The sequence below is a fragment of the Mastigoproctus giganteus genome, chromosome 14, assembly GCF_048544385.1.
Source record: "Mastigoproctus giganteus isolate SK-2022 chromosome 14, ASM4854438v1, whole genome shotgun sequence".
Taxonomy (NCBI): domain Eukaryota; kingdom Metazoa; phylum Arthropoda; class Arachnida; order Uropygi; family Thelyphonidae; genus Mastigoproctus; species Mastigoproctus giganteus.
Window position 1 is genome coordinate 23,465,926 of NC_143588.1, and position 21,115 is coordinate 23,487,040.

The window sequence follows — 21,115 nt, forward strand, 5'->3', positions numbered from 1 at the left end:
CATACTTGAGGAATTAGAATCGAGATCATTAAACGTCTTTGTGTTGTTTTAACCATACAAGCAGCTTTTGAAATGTAGCATCGAAGGAACTTATGCCACAAACTTACAAATCCTCATCTCGTTACTCACGACTCGGACAAACGGCGGTACGAGCTCGTCTTTTGCCATTAGTGAGACATTAACTGAAGTAACCGAGGCTGGATTTTGTCAATATATTGTCAGCCACAGTGCTATAAGTCTTATATCCTGCTAATTAAACAGCAACTAGATAGTGCCATGCTTATCTAAGAACATTTCATCAATCCCATAATTCACCAGCATGCTTCTCTTCGATATAAGCAATTCCCAATTGGTGTTGCAGTTGAGAGTTTTCGTGCCCGCCTTTTAAAAGTATTGAAAGTATACGCTGTCTTACCAAAAATACGTCTTTAATTTCTAGGGTTGCAAGTAGTCGGTCCAGTAACTGCTTATGGAGTTAGGGGAAACAGCATGATCTGATAAAAGTGCAGCCAAAGAGATGTGATCTCTGTTGGAGCGTTCTTTCCAATCATGTTAAAATCTCTATTTAGCGCTCTGATGAGCAGCCTAATCTGACAGAAAGAGTATCTCTTACTTAAGCTCGTGCGCTCCTTCCCTACTACCTGCACGGAGTCTTGTGCATAATTAATGTATTTATCGCTGGGGGAAGTCCACAGATTTTTTTCTTTACGTCATTGTGTGCATTTTGTTCGCCACAGTTACACATCCTGTTCATTAACTGCAAGGCATTGCTGAAGTAGTCGGTGTTTCAGCCGAAATCTTCAGAGCTGAGTTCTGTACAAGGTGCTTTAAAGTTTACATTTCTGCTAATCTTCTCTGACATTTCCTTGCAAGAACAGGCACTGAATTTAATTTATGTAGTTGAACATTAAAAAAAGCAGCATCTTAGCTGAAAGAGAGAAAAAAAAATTCAAGAGCATACGACAGTCACTTAAACCAAGCGCATGTCAGGACTTAATTGAAAAACGTATTCAGGTAGAAATCGAGAGGATATCTACTTAGTTATGAAAAACTTTTATATTTTCACTTTTTTATACCTCTTGAAACATTACAAGAACCTCTTTAAATTCCTCTAGAATTTGACATATGGTCAGTGAAGTATTATTGGATTACCTGCTTTTAGTCATACTGAGAGCGCTAAGAAAGTTTAAGTCAGTCAATGGCAACCCCAGGCCGACGAGCTGGATCTCACTCACGAAGGCATTCTTTCAAAAGATGCATTAATCACTGAATTTATTTTTCACCATCCCGCCCCCTCCTGGAGCTATTTTATTAAAAATCCCATCATTCGAACGTTGCAAAAGCTTAATTCAGATATCGTGAAATAGTGGCATGTCATAACCTTAGTTTCCGTGGCGAAAAGCATTGATTTTGTATTAGCTGTTACAGTTACATTTTATAAATTTAGATCAGTTATAAGGGATCAGTGTTAAGATTGTAAGGTTGGTCGTGTTCTTTTTTTTTTTTTTTTTGCAACAAGCTTACTAAGTTAGCTAATTTGGGCAAAAATAAAGTTTCTGGAATGAAAAACCTGAGTTGTTATTGTGCCGAATGAAAAACTTGATTCGCTATTGTCCAGAATGAAAAACCCAAGTTGCTATTGTCCGGGATGAAAAATCCGTGGTTGTTGTTTGTTGTTATTTGGTTTTTAGGAGCGTTAGCAACTAAGGCCATATTGTTCCGGGAAATGCGGTGGTCATTCCCTGACTTTTCCGCATTCTCCGTATTTGGTGGTGACAGGGTCGAACCCCGGTCTAATCAAGAAGCGTGTGCTATGCACTGCTGCTGCTGCTCCTTCCCACCTGGCTACAGAGGCGCCTAAAATCCGTGGATGCGCTTTTTTAGTTCCCAAGATTAGCAGATGGACAGTTTATTCTTTTTGGTTGCGGAAAAATCTATAGAAGTCTTGCTCAAGATTGTTTCACACTTTGGCTGATTAACTCACCGATAGTGCGAAAAAAAAAAAAAAAAAAAAAGATCTAAAGCTCACTTTCACCTTTCACAGCCTGAGAAGAAATGGCTAAAATAATTCCAAGAAATCTAATAAGATGAATCCGATATCCCGGCAATTAATATTTATTAATTTACTGACAAACAGAAATGCTAACTGCAGTATTTCCATTAATTTCATTTGTTAAACAGCGTTATACACTTGTTTCATTTGTTATACAATTCGCTGTTTATTTTCTAATACGCCTTTTTTTTCTAACTGCCACTGTATTCAGAATAACACATTCTTAAAAATCCTCATTTTTAAAAGCCTAACCCTGTTCCATATTATATTCTTCTAGTGTTTCTCGATAGAGAAGGAATTCGCCCCAATTGCTAAATATTGATATATAATTAATATAATTACGTATATAATATAAATAAACACTTATTTATATTATACAAATTATTTCTAAAATATTTTATGGTTCCAACTTTCACCACCAGATGTAATTTCCGCCATCAAGTTTCATTCTATCGAAAGAATCGGTTCTAAGCAGAAGTGTAATTTTACGTTTGTGTAATTTGTGAATATGTTTCAGTGAGTGTGCCAAATAAGATGACGTTGATGTTTTTTCTCTCTGTGCCTGTTTTAAAATGGATATCGTCCTTGTCATGTGGATATCAGAATGAAAATACAAAGGTAGGACGCTTTTTGTTTAGTATAAAATGTCTCTTTTTATTTTGGAAAAACTGTACATTGAGCTTGTGAACAATTGTAAGTTCGGTGCTGTTGTTTTTTGCTCTTCATTTTAAAGAATTTTCTTGATATTGCAGAAAAATCATAAGTTTCTTTGGTATTCATCGCTGTATTAATACCGTTTTTCAACTCTTCCACCCCCGTTCAAATATAGTTGGTCCTTGTACTCTACACACCCCATTTGTAATTACATGAAATTACTTCGTTGTGGGGGAAGGTGCAAAAAGAAAACTCTGAAATAAACGTAATGTACAACCGATACCAAATAATGACTTTCTTCAAAGATTATTCAACTTTCTGAGTTCGTTACTATTGAACTATTTTTCATAACACCAAGTAATTTTACAAATTAATCTATGCCCGTTAAGCTTAAACGTCCATCCTTAGAAGACTTCGTTTTGGAAGAAAACTCTTAATGAAAAACAGCTGCCAAAAGCACAAATTCTGCAGCTAGAGTTTTCTAGGTTTTATTTGGAAATTTTTCGAAAAAAATCATGAAATTTCAATACATTTCTTAAATTTTATAAGAATGCCTAATTATGGCAGTTTGTAATATAATGTTGAGTTTAAAATTGCTTGGGAAACTGTTGTGTCTGTGAATCTTACAAAATATCAAAGTGGTCATTTGAAGCTAATGGGTTGCGCCAACATCTATAGCATACTGGATAGATTTGTTGGGGTGCACATTAAAAAACATAAAGAATGGCAAAGTTGGTTATTGTAAAGAATAATGGGTGCTTGGTTCGTGATAAACCTGCAGCAGCTGTGATTCCAACTGAAAAGTTAAAACAGACTTCTGAGTTCTAACAGATTTTTAGGGCTTCCATCAACAATTTTTTCCGAAATTTCAAAGGGGCAAAAACGCTTATCTGAATGAATTTGTTTACCTTTCTCTCTGAGGACAGTGAGATTCGCTGTACATTTATTAACCAATATCAAAACAGTGTTGACTCTTTGGATTCCATTGGCTGTTTAAGCTATCTATTAAAAGCCGGCAGAGGTCAGCAATTTGAGTGCGAAATGTGACATCTAACATGCCATTTTCTCATTACTGATTGTATTATGTGAGTCGTGTTTACTCAGTGATTGATTACCCTACCAGAACACCCTACGTTAATTTAACCGGTTATCGATTACATGTCCGATAGCTGCTAATAACTGTAGCTAACCAAAAGTGTTTCAAAGAATCCGTCTACTGTATGCGGCGTATTAAAATTACAAAGCTCGTTAGTCAGAAATGTTTTCTAAGTGCGCAGTTTATTCCAGTAAAATTAAAACTTGATTAATGGTGTTGTCTGCATTAGCATACTTGTAGAAAACTATCCCTAACGTACAGTGTATGAGCGGGTGCCAAGTCTCCATTTCCCCATTATTTTTCATTTGGGTTTCTGCTCTAATTACTCACATTTTATTCATTTTGTCTCTCCCGACATACACTCCCTGAAAATTAATTCTGTCTACGATTATTTTTAAAATTCTATCACCAAGTAATGATGTCAGGACACCCGAAGGTGTTGAAATGGTGAGGGATGAAATCTACCATTTTCAACTACATCAAGCAAATCGATTTAAAGCCAAAATTACAAATGACATTGGGACGAAAGCTCCAGCTTAGATCTACCAATATACATCCACACTGATCGAAACAAATTGTGCTTGAAGGTCGTTTTTCTCAACGCAGAATTGGGCAGAGCCAAGTCTGCTTGGAGAGTCATCGGGAGATTGGAAGCAGGACAGTCAATTCATTCTAAGTTGCCGCGTGGCTTGGTGTGTCACAAAATTTTGCGTAAGCAGTTCCTAGAATCCCAGACGTCCACATCAGGGTCTTAGACAATCAGCAACGCCTAGACAAGATCGCAGTCGACGCTTGAACGCTAATCAACCACGTGGGCATTTTTCAGCAGCTATAGGGACACCAGACATGGACTTTATGCGGGAAGACCAGGTGTGTGGAACATACACATCATAGGTCTTTTTCTAGCCAAGAAGAAAGTGTGCGCTCGAACATCGTAAGTGGCTTAACGAGGTATGGCACCGTATGCTCTTCATGGATGAATCCAGGTAAAGTCTACCGTCGGATCCTAGAGTAGCGTGAAAAAGGGAACCCGCAACAATTCACGCGTGTCTCTCTTCCCCGCATAGGAATTAGAGGTGAAGTCAACATCGCTTGTAGGGTCATGAGTGCAGAATCTTTTGATTGAAGTAGGAATGTCTCAGAAATAGGAAAAAACGTATTTAATGTGAGGATAAGAGGTTGCCACAAATCGAGATAATGTGGACAGTGATAAAGAACGTATTCCCAGTTCTCAATTCTGCTCTCCCTCAATTGGTTTTAAAATGGACCATTTTAATACAGATTTAATTACAGCGAAGGAAACAGAAGGTTTTTATTTTGTTGTCGTTAGTGTATTCAAAGAAAAAGTTCTACTAAAAGAACATAACCCATTTTCTATAATAAATTCCAAAAGCGCGAACTTCGAGTATAACCGTTAATTAAGACTATGATAGTTAAGATTAAAATGGTAACTCGACATCTGCTCGAAATATCTAGGCAATGCGATTTTGGAAAACCCATTTTACACATTGAGTAGGGGGGGTTGGATTCTGAGCTTAAGTCTACAGTTACAGGTTGCATTTATCAGACCGCTTTTCATTGCTGAAGTGGGTTCCTAACCCATAGATACAAACTGTTTGTTAAGGAACTTTATCATCCCCCCCCCCTCATTACAACTAGTTTTCCCCTATTAAACTTTCAACGATTCTTATCAACATTTTTAATATAATCTCCCACGTCTTGCATATACCCTCAAGGTTTTTGACAGTTCTGTCATCCTGCGTACCTTTTTCTCATCGTAGTTAAGCCACATTGTGCTTCTGATGGATTTTTGACTTCATACTCTGATCACGGAGGGTCTTTGATGTACAGGGTACTTTTTTAATCTGTATACGATCGCGCGATAAAGATTTTTATTTTTCGAAGCTAATAAAATTTACTCGCAGTCACTTTAGCTGGAATCTTGAAAAATAGCATCAAAGTTCAGTTTCACTCCTCACTACAGAACGGTAAATATTATACTAGCAGTGTTGACTCTCCCCTCACGGTTTTTCAGTAAATCCTTCAACGTATGCCTGAACTATCACGCTGCTATTTATATTAATATTCTTTTGTAAAAATTGCTGTGATTAAAAATATTACTCTTTCGCATTTTTACAGTTATTTGTTTAAAAAAGTTTGGTATATTTTCCTACCTTGTTCCAAATCGCAAGAAAATAGTGCGCAGTCATGCGAATAAATACAATTCATTTCTTGTCTGATCACCTTATAAATTATTGTATTTCCCTCTTTATTTATCCGCTACAAAAGTAATTCATGCTTTTTCCTATCATACAGTAATCTGAGACCAAAATACGATTTTTTTTTGCTTACAACATTCGCTATAGATTTCTTTTGGCATGTATCCACACGAAAGATAAAATATGCTTCTGCATTCATCGTATAATGTGGAAGACTCCATAATTATGTGTTTTTACGTGTGACAGTCTCTTGAACTTATGTCTAATAGAAACAAACTGTTTTTCTTTGACGTTCTCTTCCTTGTCAGTAAATCAGCTGGTATTGGCATCTTCTTGTGTCTCCCTTTCTCTGCTTGATACACAAGAAGGGTTCTTTGCGCTGGTCCACTAAGTAAATAAAGGAGCTATCCAATTGTTGTTTTCTTCGATATTCTGTGCTTCGTTGTCAATCCAATATATCAAGAGTGCTGCGCAGGCATGTATACAATGCCCAAAGAAAACGAAAAATCTTCCATAGCGAGCTTCTCTTCTTTTTTTTTCTTCTGTTTTTTTTATTAAGTTTCAATGCAAATTACGAATAATGGGTTAGCAGAAAAGTTTGCGATGGATACTGAAAGTTGGCGAGTTGCATGCAAAAATAGGTTGATACAGAGAAATGGGAAAAGAATATTTTGGTGTTGTCTGTTTAAATGTTTTCCCTCTTTAAATGATGTTAAAAATACATTTGATTTATATTGGGTTATAATGCAGATAACAAACCATTATAACATAAATATATTATAATTATATAATATTATATAATAATGATTAATATCTTTCTCAGACGATATTTTTGATTTTTTAAGAGAATTTTGACGATAGATTTTAATTACCCGCCGTCAGATGGCAGTGTTGGCCTTAGTGATTGTTGTCACGTTTTTTATAATGTGAATTAATAAGTATTGAAGTTTGTATCGTATAAAAATATTCCAAGTTATTTTTAATTTATGATTTTGTAATGTATTTTGAATGTTGATTTACAAGTTTTGCTGCCTGCTTTCAGATTTTTTTCAGTGATTGTAATGCAGGTTAACTGTTTTTTAAACATCTTTAACTGATGGGCGATCATTTACAGTCGTATCTTTAATGTTATGGTTGTAAATTGTAACAAGTTTTCAAAAAGGTTCTATTTATCTGCATTTCTTGGTGTTTCTGAATTTGGGTATGCTAATTTTCAATATCGACTTATTTATTGGGTACCATCTATGGTTTTCCCAGAAATCAAAGAAAAGTAAATATGAAATAATACTACTAAATCAGATTTATTAACAATATGTAACTTACGTACTGAAAAGAGTATTAATCTTTGTAAGAAGTAAGCAAAGTAAAAAAACAGATTAAAAAAGTAGATTCCTTAGGTTAACTGAAAATTTTCCTTAAAATGTACTTTTGAAACAGATTTTTTTTTTAATGGAAAAATTAACTTAAAACGTGTGAAACTTTGAACGGCCTAATCCTCATCGTGAAATACAAGTGACAAAGACAACTGGCATCATCCAGTTAATAATGCAGTCCAATTGTCAACTGGATTCAGACCTTGCTTCAAAAGATGTGCTGAGGGTGCACTGAAACATCCCCTTCGTACGGGGTAGGGGTTTGAGTGCCCCCCCACTACATACAGTTCCTGTCTCCAGTAGAACATTTACGTTTTCAATTAATTAATATTTCAGGAGGGCTGCTTTACCCTGGTTATTACATGATGATAAAAAATTCTTCTAAAATGAGCATATTTATTTATTCAAATACTGGGTTAGACTACTTGCTAATATCGCTTCTCTGGTGCAGCTAACACTTATCTGGCTAGAGTGCTATCATTACAGAACAAATACAGCTATTATGTTCACCCGCGTGTGGTGTAAATTCCCTACTCTCTTCTCCCTCCACCGAATACTATATTTGTCAAATATGTTCTCTGTTTTTTTTTTTTTTTTTTCCTTTGTGCTTTCAGTCCTCAGATAACCGAAATATCTGAACAGCTTCTATCGGTATAAAAAAAAACACCTTCAACAGCAGCCTAAACAGTACATTTAACATCAAGACAGATACACCTCCTGATGTGGGATGTAATAACTTCGTTTATAGCCTGGAATATCGTGGGACTCCGAATGGCTTGTCATTTGGAGTGTGATAAGAGACAGCCGTGTTGCAGATTTAGAGCTTCTCGAAATAGCTTTTAGATATTTCGAAATTGCTACGACAATAAAAGTCAAACAGTTTTATAAAATGTCTTCCGAGCATTTTCAACGTTCTCTCACTTCTATGAGTGTGTGCGCGCGCAGAATTAAACGATAGATCTTCAATTATCTGAATCAATCAGTGATTTATCAAGTTCAACTAATAAAATTAAGTTTTAATTGGCATCCTTTCTCTTTGGAAAGATCTGTTTGATTTATTTATTCTTTTTCTGTAAGATCTGGTAAGAGGTACAAACTGGTGAGTATGAGCTTGGCACACCCAGGGTTCTGAGCTGGATATCATCATTCTTCTCTTTCTTGGTGATTCCCTTCTACTTCTGACTCTCTCTCAGTTCAGTATTTTTTTTTTTTTTTTTTTTTTTTTTGGCTGGTGCAGCATAAGCCTCAGGTTTCCTTGTACCATATGACTAATAACAATAATAATAAAAACAACGCTGCTGCAAGGTAAATTTCCACCTGGAGTTGCGGTTTGTTGGTATTGATATTAAATCAGCTAGGCACACTGCGCCATCTGTTATTCGAATATTAAACTATATTTTTTCACGGCCATAACAGGTTAGAGGTGTTTATACTAATAATTAATAGTAATTAGCAGTCATTAATTCGAACTAAAGTCGACTCAAACGCGTGTACTACTTACTCCCGAGTTGGCTACTCAGCTACGAAACTTTTCGCAGAGGCTACTCCCCCCCCCCCCCCACAAGAACAGTATTGTCAAATGAAAATGTTTATATTCATGCGTTAAACACTTTCCTCAACATGAAATACTTTTTTTTCCATGGGGATATATCTCGTAATAGGCTACCCTCCCAAAATAATTTCCTCCTCATGAGCCAAATATCCGGAGACCCATTGTTTCAAAGCTTGTCCTTTGACTGCTGCGACACCTTGTGATAAATTAGGCTGTCTCCGTAGCCCTTCCACAGAATAAAGCAAACAGGATACAGGCTTCCCAAGTGCTAGTGTTTGTCTCTGCTGCTCGCTGCCTTAATCCCAGAAAGCGAACAAGCGCGAGGGATGTTTACAGACAAGTGAGACAACCTAGTGTTTCAGAGATTAGCCGAAAAGAGACGTCATGAACTTACATTGGTCATTAAGGATATAAATAATCTCTGTTGTCGTGGAGAGTGCAATTAGCGACAGGCCAACGGGGTGGTAAAACTACAGCCGATGATACCATCAGAAGTGTTCATATACCTAATAAAGATATGTAGTGTTATCTGTTTTCTGGGCATTTCACGATATGACCAAAAGTTTAATGATCTGTATTTCCATTATGTTCCAGGTGGGTAAATAAAGTTCCCGGACTGGCGCAATAAAACGAACAAAGTGAAGAAGCTCAAAAATGGTTTATTTTTATTCAAAGTGGTCACCACCTGAGTGAATGTACTTATTAGACCGATCTAAAAGTTTCTGAAAAGCCTCAGCGAAGGCACCCAAATAGATGATGTTCGCTTCGGCAGTTACGTGTTTCTTTGTCGCCAACGTCCTGAAATCATTTCTTTAAGGGCAGTCCCCCCCCCCTTGGGAAAGAGGAAGAAGTACGCTGGTGCTAGACCAGGACAGTGAATGATTGATCTGTATAATGTCATATTTCGACAGAAATGCCTTCATAACAAGTGCGGAATGGACGAGCAATGGACTAACTGCTTTTCTCTCGAAATTGCTGCCTAACCCGGGAAGTGCGCTTCTATAGTCTTTAAACACCTGTACGTAGAACACAACATTGACTTTCTCTCTCCGAATACATATTCCTTGTGAATCACACCCTGTTTGTCGAAAAGCACAATCTGCATCGTCTTCGTACAGGCATACGTTAACTCTGCTAACTAACGAAACTGGTTAAATTGTCGAACATGACCCCAACAAACCAGTCCAGGAAGTTTATTACCACACCTAAAATCTTTCGTTCTGGTTGATATTTTCGTTTGGGTACAGCTTTAACCTGATTGAAGCCATCTTCCATTGAAAAATAGTAGAGAAGAATTTCTCTCTAAGGATAGATAAAACACCCTGCCTCATTTTGGCAAGACCTTTTCATCATCATCATCAGCCATTTTCAATCCACTCAGGATGAAGGCCTCTCCAGCATCTTTCCAGTTCCTTCTGTTTTGAGCACTGGCCATCCATTTACTACCCACAAACTCATGAATTTCATCTATCCATCTCCGCTTTGTCTTCCAGGTTCTCTTCTAGCTCCTCTTGGGTACCATTCTGTTATTTTCTTAGTCCATCTGTCATCATGTCTTCGAGCTATGTGCCCTGCTCAAGACCATTTTAGTTCTTTAGTTTTGATAAGAATGTCCTTTACTTGAGTTTGCTGCCTAATCCATGTGTTTCTCTTCTTATCTAACAGTCTGATTCCCAATATAATTCATTCCATTCTTCGCTGTGTAGTTCTCAGCTTCTCTTCCATTCTTTTGGTGAGTGCCCAAGTTTCACTTCCATAAGTCATGGTGGGGAGTATACATTGGTTCATTATTTTACGTTTCAGACAAACTGGGATATTGCTCTTCAGTATATGACTATATTTCCTGAATGCTATCCATCCAAAATTTATTCTTTTCTTGACTTCCAGCCATTTATCATTATTACAGCTAATAACTTGTCCCAGATAAGTATATGACTCCACCTTTTCAATTACTGCTCCTCCAATCATTATTTCCCTTTCTGTGGCATACTTGTTCATCATTACTCTTGTTTTAGCCATATTCATCTTTAGTCCAAAATCCTTACTAACTGTGTATAACTGATTAAGATTTTCCTCTAATTCTTTGGGATCGTGACTTATGACCACAATGTCATCTGCAAATCGTAAATGGTTTAGGTACTCTCCGTTCACATTGACTCCTTTCTGCGACCAGTCTAATCTTCTGAAAGCTTCCTCAAGGGCAGCAGTAAACAGCTTCGGAGATATTGTGTCTCCTTGTCGAACTCCTTTCTCGATTTTAAATTTTCTACTCTCTTTGTCTAGTCTAATAAAGGAGGAAGCACTCTCATATATTTTCTTCAAAATCATAATATATAGGGTATCTATGCCTTGTCTTTGCAGTGCCCGAAACATTGCCTTATGCTGTATGGAGTCAAATGCCTTTTCATAATCCACATTATGCCAGGCATAATGGTGTTTTATATTCATTTGCTTTCTCCATTAGCTGTGATATTACGTGAAGGTGATCCATAGTTGAGAATCCTGTCCTAAAGCCAGCTTGCTCTTTCGGTTGATTCTCATCAAGTATTCTTTCTAATCTGTTAGTAATGACCCTTGTGAACAACTTGTAGATGTGGGGGTAATAAGCTATTTGGTCTATAATTTCCAAATTCTGATTTATCTCCTTTCTTATGCAGCAAAACTATGATTGCATTATTCCACTGCTTAGGCGTTACACCTTTTCTAATGCACTTTGTGAAGAGCCTTGCCAGTTTTTGTGTTATGTCTCTTCCTCCCAATTTTAACAATTCTACAGTAACTTCATCTTCCCCCGGGGCTTTCTGATTCTTCATTTTCTTCAGTGCATCTTCTATCTCATCAGGAAGAATATCTGGTATGTCGTATGTGTTGCTAATTTGGAATCCATCTTCCCCACTGCTGGCATCATTCCCTCGCTCCTTGTATAATTCTCTATAGTAGTCTTCTGCTATTTGAATTATGCCTTTCCTGCTGTATAAGTACACCATCGCTATTCTTCAGTTTCAGTATCATTTGTCTTTCTGTATTACTGCTCATGGCCGCTGATTTAAATCCTTTGTTCTACCTTTCTTGTGTTAAATCTTCTTATGTCCTCTCTGAGTCTTTTTCTAATGGCTTTGCATAACTCAGTATACTCAATTTTTTCCTTGTCAGTGTTTATCTTGCTCTTCATTTTTCGCCTTCGGTTCATCATAACAAGTGTTTCTTGACTAATTTTTAAGAACTTTATACAGGGTGTTTCAGTTAAACGTTTCAGGACTTCTAAGAGGGGTAGGGTACATCCTGACAACTCGAAATCATATAGCAATGTGGGGTCGGAAATGCTTTCCTGAAGAGGTATTTTACACAGAAGTCGTCGTGCGACGTCGTGCAGCACAGATTCGATTTTCGGTCAATGAATGGGCCGGTATTATGGGAGATCACCTCATTGGACCTTACCTGTTACCGTGTCGTCTAACCGGACCTATCTACTTGATCTTTCTGCAGCAAGTATTGCCACAACTTTTGAGAGATGAACAGATTTCTGCATCGACGCAACAGACAATGTGGTTCCAACACGATGGAGCCCCTGCCCATTATAGCGGAGATGTTCGTAACTACCTGGATGTCACATTTGGTCAACAGTGGATCGGACGTGGTGGTCCCGTGCGTTGGCCTGCTCGGTCACCCGACCTATCATGTCTTGATTTTTATTTCTGGGGTCATATGAAATCGCTAGTTTATGACACCACCCCTGTTGACAATGCTGAGGAGCTGGTTGCAAGAATCGCAGTAGCTGCCGAAGAAATTCGAAATTCGCCTGGAGTATTCCCGAATGTTCGGATGTCCATGCGTCGGAGATGTGAGGCGTGCATTGTAGCCCGTGGAAGAAACTTCGAACACTTACTTTAATCCATGTACCTTTTGCTTCTTTTCATGTATTATTAAAACGATTTCTCACTTACGGTCTCTTTTCTTTATGGTGCTTCTGTGTACAACACCGCTTCAGGAAAGCATTTCCGACCCCACATTGCTATATGATTTCGAGTTGTCAGGATGTACCCTACCCCTCTTAGAAGTTCTGAAACGTTTAACTGTGAAACACCCTGTATAAAGCTGCCATATTACTCCAATTTGGATTTATTACCCTTTGCCTGATTTCTAATGAGGTCCTTTGTTTGTTTGTTTTTATTTATTTTAATTCAATTTTAATTGCAATAATGCAAATATAAACAGTATGTCCAATTGTTTTAATTTCAAAAGGGATGGTAATTTCATTTAGTTTCAAAAGAATAGTAAATCTATTGTAGTATATTTCTGGTTCGTTTTAGGGAGCACGCCCCATAATTTTATCAATGTGTAGGCTTACTTGTACCTGGAAGGCCATTGTAAACTGGCAATCCAAAGTTTCTTTTGTGAAGTCGTGGAAGTAGCGCCGCCAAAGGTGAATAATAAATACAAATTTATAAAAATAATGTTCTCTCTCGTGTGTAATCTTAGCAAGGGGAAGAATCCCGTCAGCATTGAGATAACTCAATCAGATCGCCACTCAGGTACCTAGTCACCGACGCTTCAGTTTTTCTTTCTTGGTAAGACCACCGTTTTGTTCCCTTCACCAATGTGGTTGCCCTTCTCTGTACTCGTTCTATCAACTCTACATCCTTCCTAAAATGAGCCCTCCATACCTGTACGCAGTACTCAAAGTGTGGCCTGACCATTGCCTTATACAAAGGGAATAATCACCTCCTTAATCCCACTAGCAACGTTCTTGTATATCATTGACAAGACCCCCATGAGCTGCCCTGGCAGCAGCCAGCCTACCTCCACCGCAGTTACCCCAGATCTTATTCATTTTTCACTATCCTGAGTGTGGATAGTGAAACTTGGACATTAAGCTTGATGTAACCTCATCAATATCATTATAAACATAGAAAACAACAATGGGCCCAGCACTGAACCCTCGGGGACTCCACTAATAACATTAATCCGTGAAGAGCAGTGTCCATTAATAACCACTATCTTCTTGCACTCAACCATCCCTTTATCCACAGCAGCAACTTGCCCTTAATGCCACACTGCTCCAATTTGTACAGCAGTATTTTGTGCATAAAAAAGCGTTCTTGAAATATAAGTATATGATATTAATGTTATTTTTTGCATTCAATTTATTCGTTACTCAATCATAGTATCCAATCAGATTGGTCAGACAAGACCAACCAAGTCTTTGATTTTGTGTGTTTCTTAACTAAGAGCATAACCCCTCCCTCGTACCCTGTCTGTCCTTTCTGTATATTGTACTCTCTATATTCGAATTCTGCATTTCTTATATCTGAACGATCCATTATGCTTGTTTATGATATGGCGGGGTATTTAAATATGCCAATTCATTAATTAGACAGCAAATTTCTTTCTCTTCGAACTAACTCATTTGCTGGAAAGAGGACGTCCCTATTCCAGCAGATGTTGAATATACGTTTAATATCTAAATGTCTGTTGCAATGATAACAGAGGGCCTTAAAGAATGGGATTTTCACATAATTTCTGATAGGACTTGGGTATTAGCGTAGTCTCCTAGAATTGAAACTTAGAATTCCTTTTCTTAGAACGCTCTTCTCTGAAATCTCCACCAAATTGAGTTTCCCTGCTTGTCACCAAGGTTTCCTTGTTTTTTTGTTCTTTTCTTTTGTTTTTTTCTTTAAATTTTCTTTACTGTTCTTAGAGTTTGACGATGCCGTTATCTAAGATTTGTTACTCTCTTCCTTGTTGGTTTCTTTTCCAAGTTCCTTTTCACCGGTTACTGGTATCTTTTTTTGTCAGAAACTTATCTCAGTTACCGGAAGAAAGCTGTGTTCATTTTTTGTTTCACTATTTTCATTTATTTATCTCTTCCGCTCTCTGCTTATCTCTTCGAATTTGTCGATTCTCTTGGTAGGTTTTCAGAGAAAGAAAATCTGTTTTCCTTTTTTTTCACCTCCTGATGATTTTTATCTAGAGATTATTAGCACACCCCCTTCTTCGCTACTTACTTTCTTAGCTTCACCTGAAGAGTTCATTAGCTTTGATCTCTCTCTCTTGGATTTTTTTATGGCTGATGTATGTGCCTGTCTCATTCCTTTGACCAACCGGCCATGATTTTGTGTTCAACTCTCCATCTCGCTGGACATTTTACAAGACTGTTACTTTTTTTTCCAACTGCAAAGAGTCTCTGGCTGCTTTCTTTCTCTGATACCTTCTTGATTCTCTACAGAATCAGTGTCGCTGATTCTGTGGGAGAATGCACAGAAAACGAAAGGGGTAATCAGAGCTTGGAAGGAATCAGTTCATATAAACTTGCACCTTTTTGAAATAGTTGAAATGAGCCCCGAAATCACTCTCATTAGAAATGTAATAAGATGTCATAAAATAGAATCAAACATAATAATTAAAATGAACCCAAACCTTACAAAAGTAGTTTTCTCTGATTTTCTACTTTTTTTTTTTCATTCCTAAGAACTCATAAAATGTACTAAATATACGAGAAATACTCGTAAATACGGCTAACATCAGTATTTCAAATGTTATTTGAAATTCCGAACACATTGACCATCGGTAAAAACAGAGGTTACTTTCCATTCTGTAAATGCCATAAATATTCAGATGGAACTTGATCTGGCACTGGCTTCGTTTGATTCTTTTCTTACGAAAGTCTTTAGCAACTTCTGCTTGAATTCATTCAAAATATTCCCATTTATATGAATTTTTTCAGAAATCAATCAGTTATCCTATTCGTTGAATATAACTTCCAAATTGTTGTCATTATTAATAATAATATTGTTGTTCTTGTTCTTATATTATTTCTCCCTGATTGTGGATTCGATCCGGGATACCGCAACTGAGTACACGGGGTGATTGTAATGACTGGTGTTACTGTTGGTCGAAGAACTCTCTGACTATCCTGCAGGTGTTCAGGATTGCGACTTTCTGGAGTTTCTTTTGGAGTTCTCTAGGAGACTTATTGCTGCTAGGCTGTTACGTAGAGACTTGAGCACCATACCGGTGATTGACACGATGATTGTCATTGTCGTTACTTGTTGCATGTGCTGCATCTCTTTGCTCTCCTGTCTTAGGTTCGTGTACTTCCTGATTTTTTCCTCGTGGGGTTTTTGGAGGTTGCTAGTGTTGGGCACCGCTATGTCGATCAGATAGGTAGCCCTTTCCTTCTTGTCGACAAGGGTTATGTCCGGTCTACTGTGCGGGATTATCTTGTCCGTTATTATGGTGTAATTCCAGTACAGTTTGTGGGTTCGAGAGTCTAGTACTGCCTGGGGAAAGCGTACTTGTAGTACAGTACACTTTCTTTGATCAACTGGTATTTCCTCGCTAGCTTCTGATCAGCCTGTGTGATCACCTTTGCGTCCCGCGGTGATGTGTTGGATCGTTTCTGAGGCTAGGTGGCATCGTCGATATGTATCATCTGGCACTCCGGGCTACTTGGCGATATATTTTCTATAGTTTTTGGTGTTTATTACCAGGATAGCGAGCATGAATCTTTCAGTCTCGGGTAAGAGCGTCCTGCTCGTGAGCCATACATTGGAAGCCATTTTATCTATGTGGTCTTAATAGAGGCATTGTAGTGTCTGCCATGGAGTGTCTTCTATCGCTGTCTTCTGTTGCTTGAAGAGGTCTATCAGTCTCCTCCAGCTCGGTGTGTTAGTCCAATCTATGATCCCAAAGGAGTACGTTAGCACTGGGACTCGCATAGGTGTTTATGGCTTTAACTGTGTTCCCTCCATTTCGCTTTGCTTTCAGCAGGCTTTGAGTCTGATGGTATTTTTTCGGTCAGGCAGGGCCTTGATTTCCTTGTGCTGTAACTGCTGAAACCTGCATCTTGCCTGGGTATTTGTAGGTCTCTCCCTCTGTCATGGTGGATTCGATCTCTTTACCAGTCTGCAATTCATAGTTTCGGCAGCTAATTTCCCCTGATTGCAGTCCGTGGATCTTGCATATTATCGTTATGATTATTATCAGTATCTGATTTAGGGATTCGACAGTGTTATGTTTTAAAATTATTTATGATTTAAAAATCTGTAACATGTTCAAGTCCTGAAGCTCATTTAATAGAACTTATCTGCATAAGTTTAGAAATATGGTTTGTTTCGACAAATAACTCTTATTTAAATCTCATATTTAAAAGTTACATTAGAGTGTTAGCACTTAAATTGTTAACTATCTTAAGAGTAGACACTAATGTAATTCGAGCGAAGCTGCTTCGATTGAAATTGCTTCGCGAGTACCCACTCTATAAGTTACTTGCATGAACTCATGCGGGTGCAGGTGAACAGGAAAAAAATACCGTGTGAAAAGGCGCGTAATTTCAAGTGATTAATTTTAGCGCGTTACAGATTTAATGACTAAAAATACGTTAATGAATCCGTGAACCACACGAGGTACTGCACCTGTTGTGTACAGACAATGTAGGAGTAAATGGAGTCAGGGAACCATACCTTGGTTCCCTGATCCCAGGCTGTGGGCCATGAATGCCCCTGTCCCCAGGCTGTGGGCCATGAATGCCAGAGCATATTTCAACATCGTTAGAAGAACTCTTTGTTATATACAGAAGGCACATTGCATTTTGGATCAGGTTAAAGTTTCACGTTAAAACATGCGTTCCTGGCCAACCTTTTCAGCGGATCTCAACCCTGTTGAACACAAAAAGGTGTATAATTTAGAAACAATCTTCTGTCACTCCAGGAATTAAGGACAGTCTTACTTGACTACTCGATTACCATCTGGCATGACCACATTATAAGACCATGAATACCGTAAAGTGAACACAGCCAACCTCACCTCTCTACCACATGTTTCTGACGGTAACATCCCCTAAAGGCAATAAATTCTCACCCTGATTCGAATTGCTCGTGATATGATGGCATTCCAGCCTTCATCCTCGAATCTTACTGCTTGAAATGGAGATGCATTGACGTCCGTCTTTTACAGACTGCTTAATCAAAATTACTTACCTCCTGTTTGGAAAAATAGGGTGGAACCTGTTCCTAAATCAACGATAATGCTTTTAAAAATAATAATGTCTGTATTGCGACCAATATCAAAAGCTTTTCATCCTTGAAAGTAGTTGAAAATCTCTTCCTGCCAGTTCTAACTCGACAGATCTCTTCAACTGCCACAGATCCATTTTCCTGTGCCTAAGACATCCAGCTACTAAACAACTTACTGTTGGTTCATTTTAGGACGCTGCTAAAGTGGGCATAACGTCTTAGACATAAATTCAGCCTTTGATGGTAATGACCCACAAGTCCTAAATTCGCTTTTCATAAAAAAAAAAGATCTCATACGTACTTATTCAGTGCTGAGTCCATAGTTGCATCAAACTCCGGTAGATTGCAGTAGATCATTTTTACTCTGATAAACATAAGCACTATTATTTGTAGTGAACCAAGTTCCAGCCTCAAGTTGCTGGGTTCGTCTAAACACTGAAAAATATTTGCATCTCATGAAGACTAAAGCTTTCTTCAAGGGTGTTTTTAAAGAAAATAAAGAAGCAGCTTCAGACAAAGCTATACTGCTCATTTGATCTTCAGAAGGCTTACCTTTTATTGCATATTATAAGAGAAATATATTTATGTATTGCGGTGTACACTCTTTTAATTAGTCAAGCATTCATGCATATGCGAGATGGAACAGGAAGTAGAGGTTCTTTAACCTAAAATATGAAATGAACCAAGTCCAGATTTATAGCATTAAATTCTTTGAAAAACTGACAGCTATTAATTAGCTGATACGCTGATGTGATATCCTCTTTTCAGTTGTTTTTCAAAAAAAGGTCAGATAATTAATCTTCAAAGTCAATATCTCAAAATGAATTTTAATGGACTTGGTTACGTCCATTGAACCACTTCAATGGACTTGATCAGCATTGAACCACTCAGTTTTAAAATACTTTTTTTGGGTCTTTTGAAGTCCATGTTTTTTAAGTAGTTATGATTGGTTGATTGCAGGTTGAGAATGTTGTGGGGTTTTAGGAGCATCAGCGACTAAGGCCATATTGTTCGATGTATACTGTCCGTAAATTGCGTATGTTCTGTGGTTGATTTTCTGTTTGCTGGACGAAAAACCACACATTGTAAAAAAAAAGCCCATAAAAATTCCTCAAGTCATCGAAGGAACTCGAACGTGGACCCGATGTCTTCCTATGTGTTGATTAAGCCACTGAGCTTATAAATTCGTTGCTATCAGAGTGAATGCTGTAAAATTAGTAGCAAATTGGCATAACTTGGGGTTCTTTGAGTATTTAAAACCAGAATGTTTATGCCAGTGCTTGATCTATAAAAAAGCGCATGTGTACCCTGTACGCGCCAAAGATGTTTTATGTGAAAACATCTTTTACGAAAATTTGAAACGGAAATGATACTAATTACGTCACTTCCTGAATGAAGCTAATGCAGTCACTAACACTGATTCGGTAGAATACGTAGCGGGCTGACACTCACTACTTATCGGTACCGGTGGAAGGTCGAGTGTCAATAGCCGTACTCTTTATCCTGAAGGCGTATTTATAAATATGATCTTTATTGTAAGGTAAAGTAAAGTGTATTGATGTCTAGCAGCACCAGGGGTTCCCCCCCCCTCTCCGCGTTGATTTCATTGTTGGTGAACCAGTTCACTGGGAAGGCCAGAGATTTGAAAAGTGTATGAATTTTGTATGTGTGTACTGTTGCGTATCGTTGTTCATCTGGCCATTTAGCCGCTGGACCCCTGCTGAGGCCCAGTATTTCCCACGTGGCCCCGCGGAGGCATACCAGGTACCCAGTAGATTGAAGTTTTTCTCTGGCAGGCCCTACCACCTAATTTCCTGAGATTCAGTGGCTAGGGCATAAAAAAAAGAAGAAAATAACGCGAATGTATAGGGAGTAATCCGTTGGAGGTTAGAAGCCAGAAGTGATACGCAAATGGACCAATTGAATTTAAATTTTTGTTGTGCGGGGCATAACTTTCTATACACCACACTGTATAGAAAGAGAAGGGGGAGACTGAAGACTGGGGGAAAAGTCAGAAATATAGGGTCAAAAGGGAAGACGACCCCAGGCGGGCCCGTGCCTCACCGAGCGAAAATAAGAGGTGGGCGAGGAGGGGGAGAGGATGGAAGAACCTTCCCACGCCAGAGAGAGGGAGAAAAGTGAATCAGAGGAGAGTGCCCGGTTAGGATTGCCAGAGGTGAGGAGGCAGCGGAGCTGCAGTTGTCAATATCAACGGAATCAGCCGGACCCAGAGAAGTAGAGTCCAGTGGCGTTATTGGTGAGTCAAGGTGAAGAGCGGCCAGACCCGTGAGTAGTTCTGCATTTCAGATTTTAGGTGTTCCTGTTCAGTGTGGTTGCGTCGTGGACGGGAATTCTATGGGAGCTCATTTGTGCTAGATGCATGTCCTGGGAATGTCTATATTCAATATTTCACTTGCATTAGGTGGTTTTGGGAGTCAGTGATCAGTCTTTAGTCCATTTCGGGCTGTCTGGAGCCGAGGGTCCTAGAAGATGTGGCTATAGCGTTGACAAAGTAGGCAGAGTGAGTAAAAGCATGTTATCAGGTGTGTGGAAGTACCCCTGTGTTTAGTTAGCGTTCGGATTGCTGAGGCCAATCACAATCAGTAGGCACCCGCATCCATCGATATCGTAGTCGGGAATCAGCAGGCATCACTCCTTCGAATCGAGGCCATCCTTTGGAGCTTGTCTGTTTAGACTTGAGCGTGAGTTCTAAGGAGGTTGTGACCGTGTAGTATTTGACTGTGCCGTTGAAGTCTTGAGGCAGAGGATTGAAAATAAGGTCTGATGAGGAGGCCAGGGCCAGGCAGATGGCTGAATCAAGATTTTGTATTGTGTTATGTCGCAACTAATCTGAAAGATGAATAGGAAGGCCATTTTGTGGGCAATTGGTAAACATCAACAAATGGGTTCAAGTTATCTTTTATGCCATGTTTAACCTGCTGGTTGTTTGTGGTTGTCTGTGGAGCTAATGGTGAAATAAACAGGCTTCTGCGAGTGGGTTGTTGGTCGACATGTGCTGCTTTCCAGCTAGACTGGAGCCAGGTAGTATAGGGGCTGTCCTAGTTATATGTGATCGACTCTATCTCTTATTTATTCGTGTCTGCCGTACTGTTCTTGACTCTTGGATTTTGTAATTTTTCTTAGTTGTTTCCCT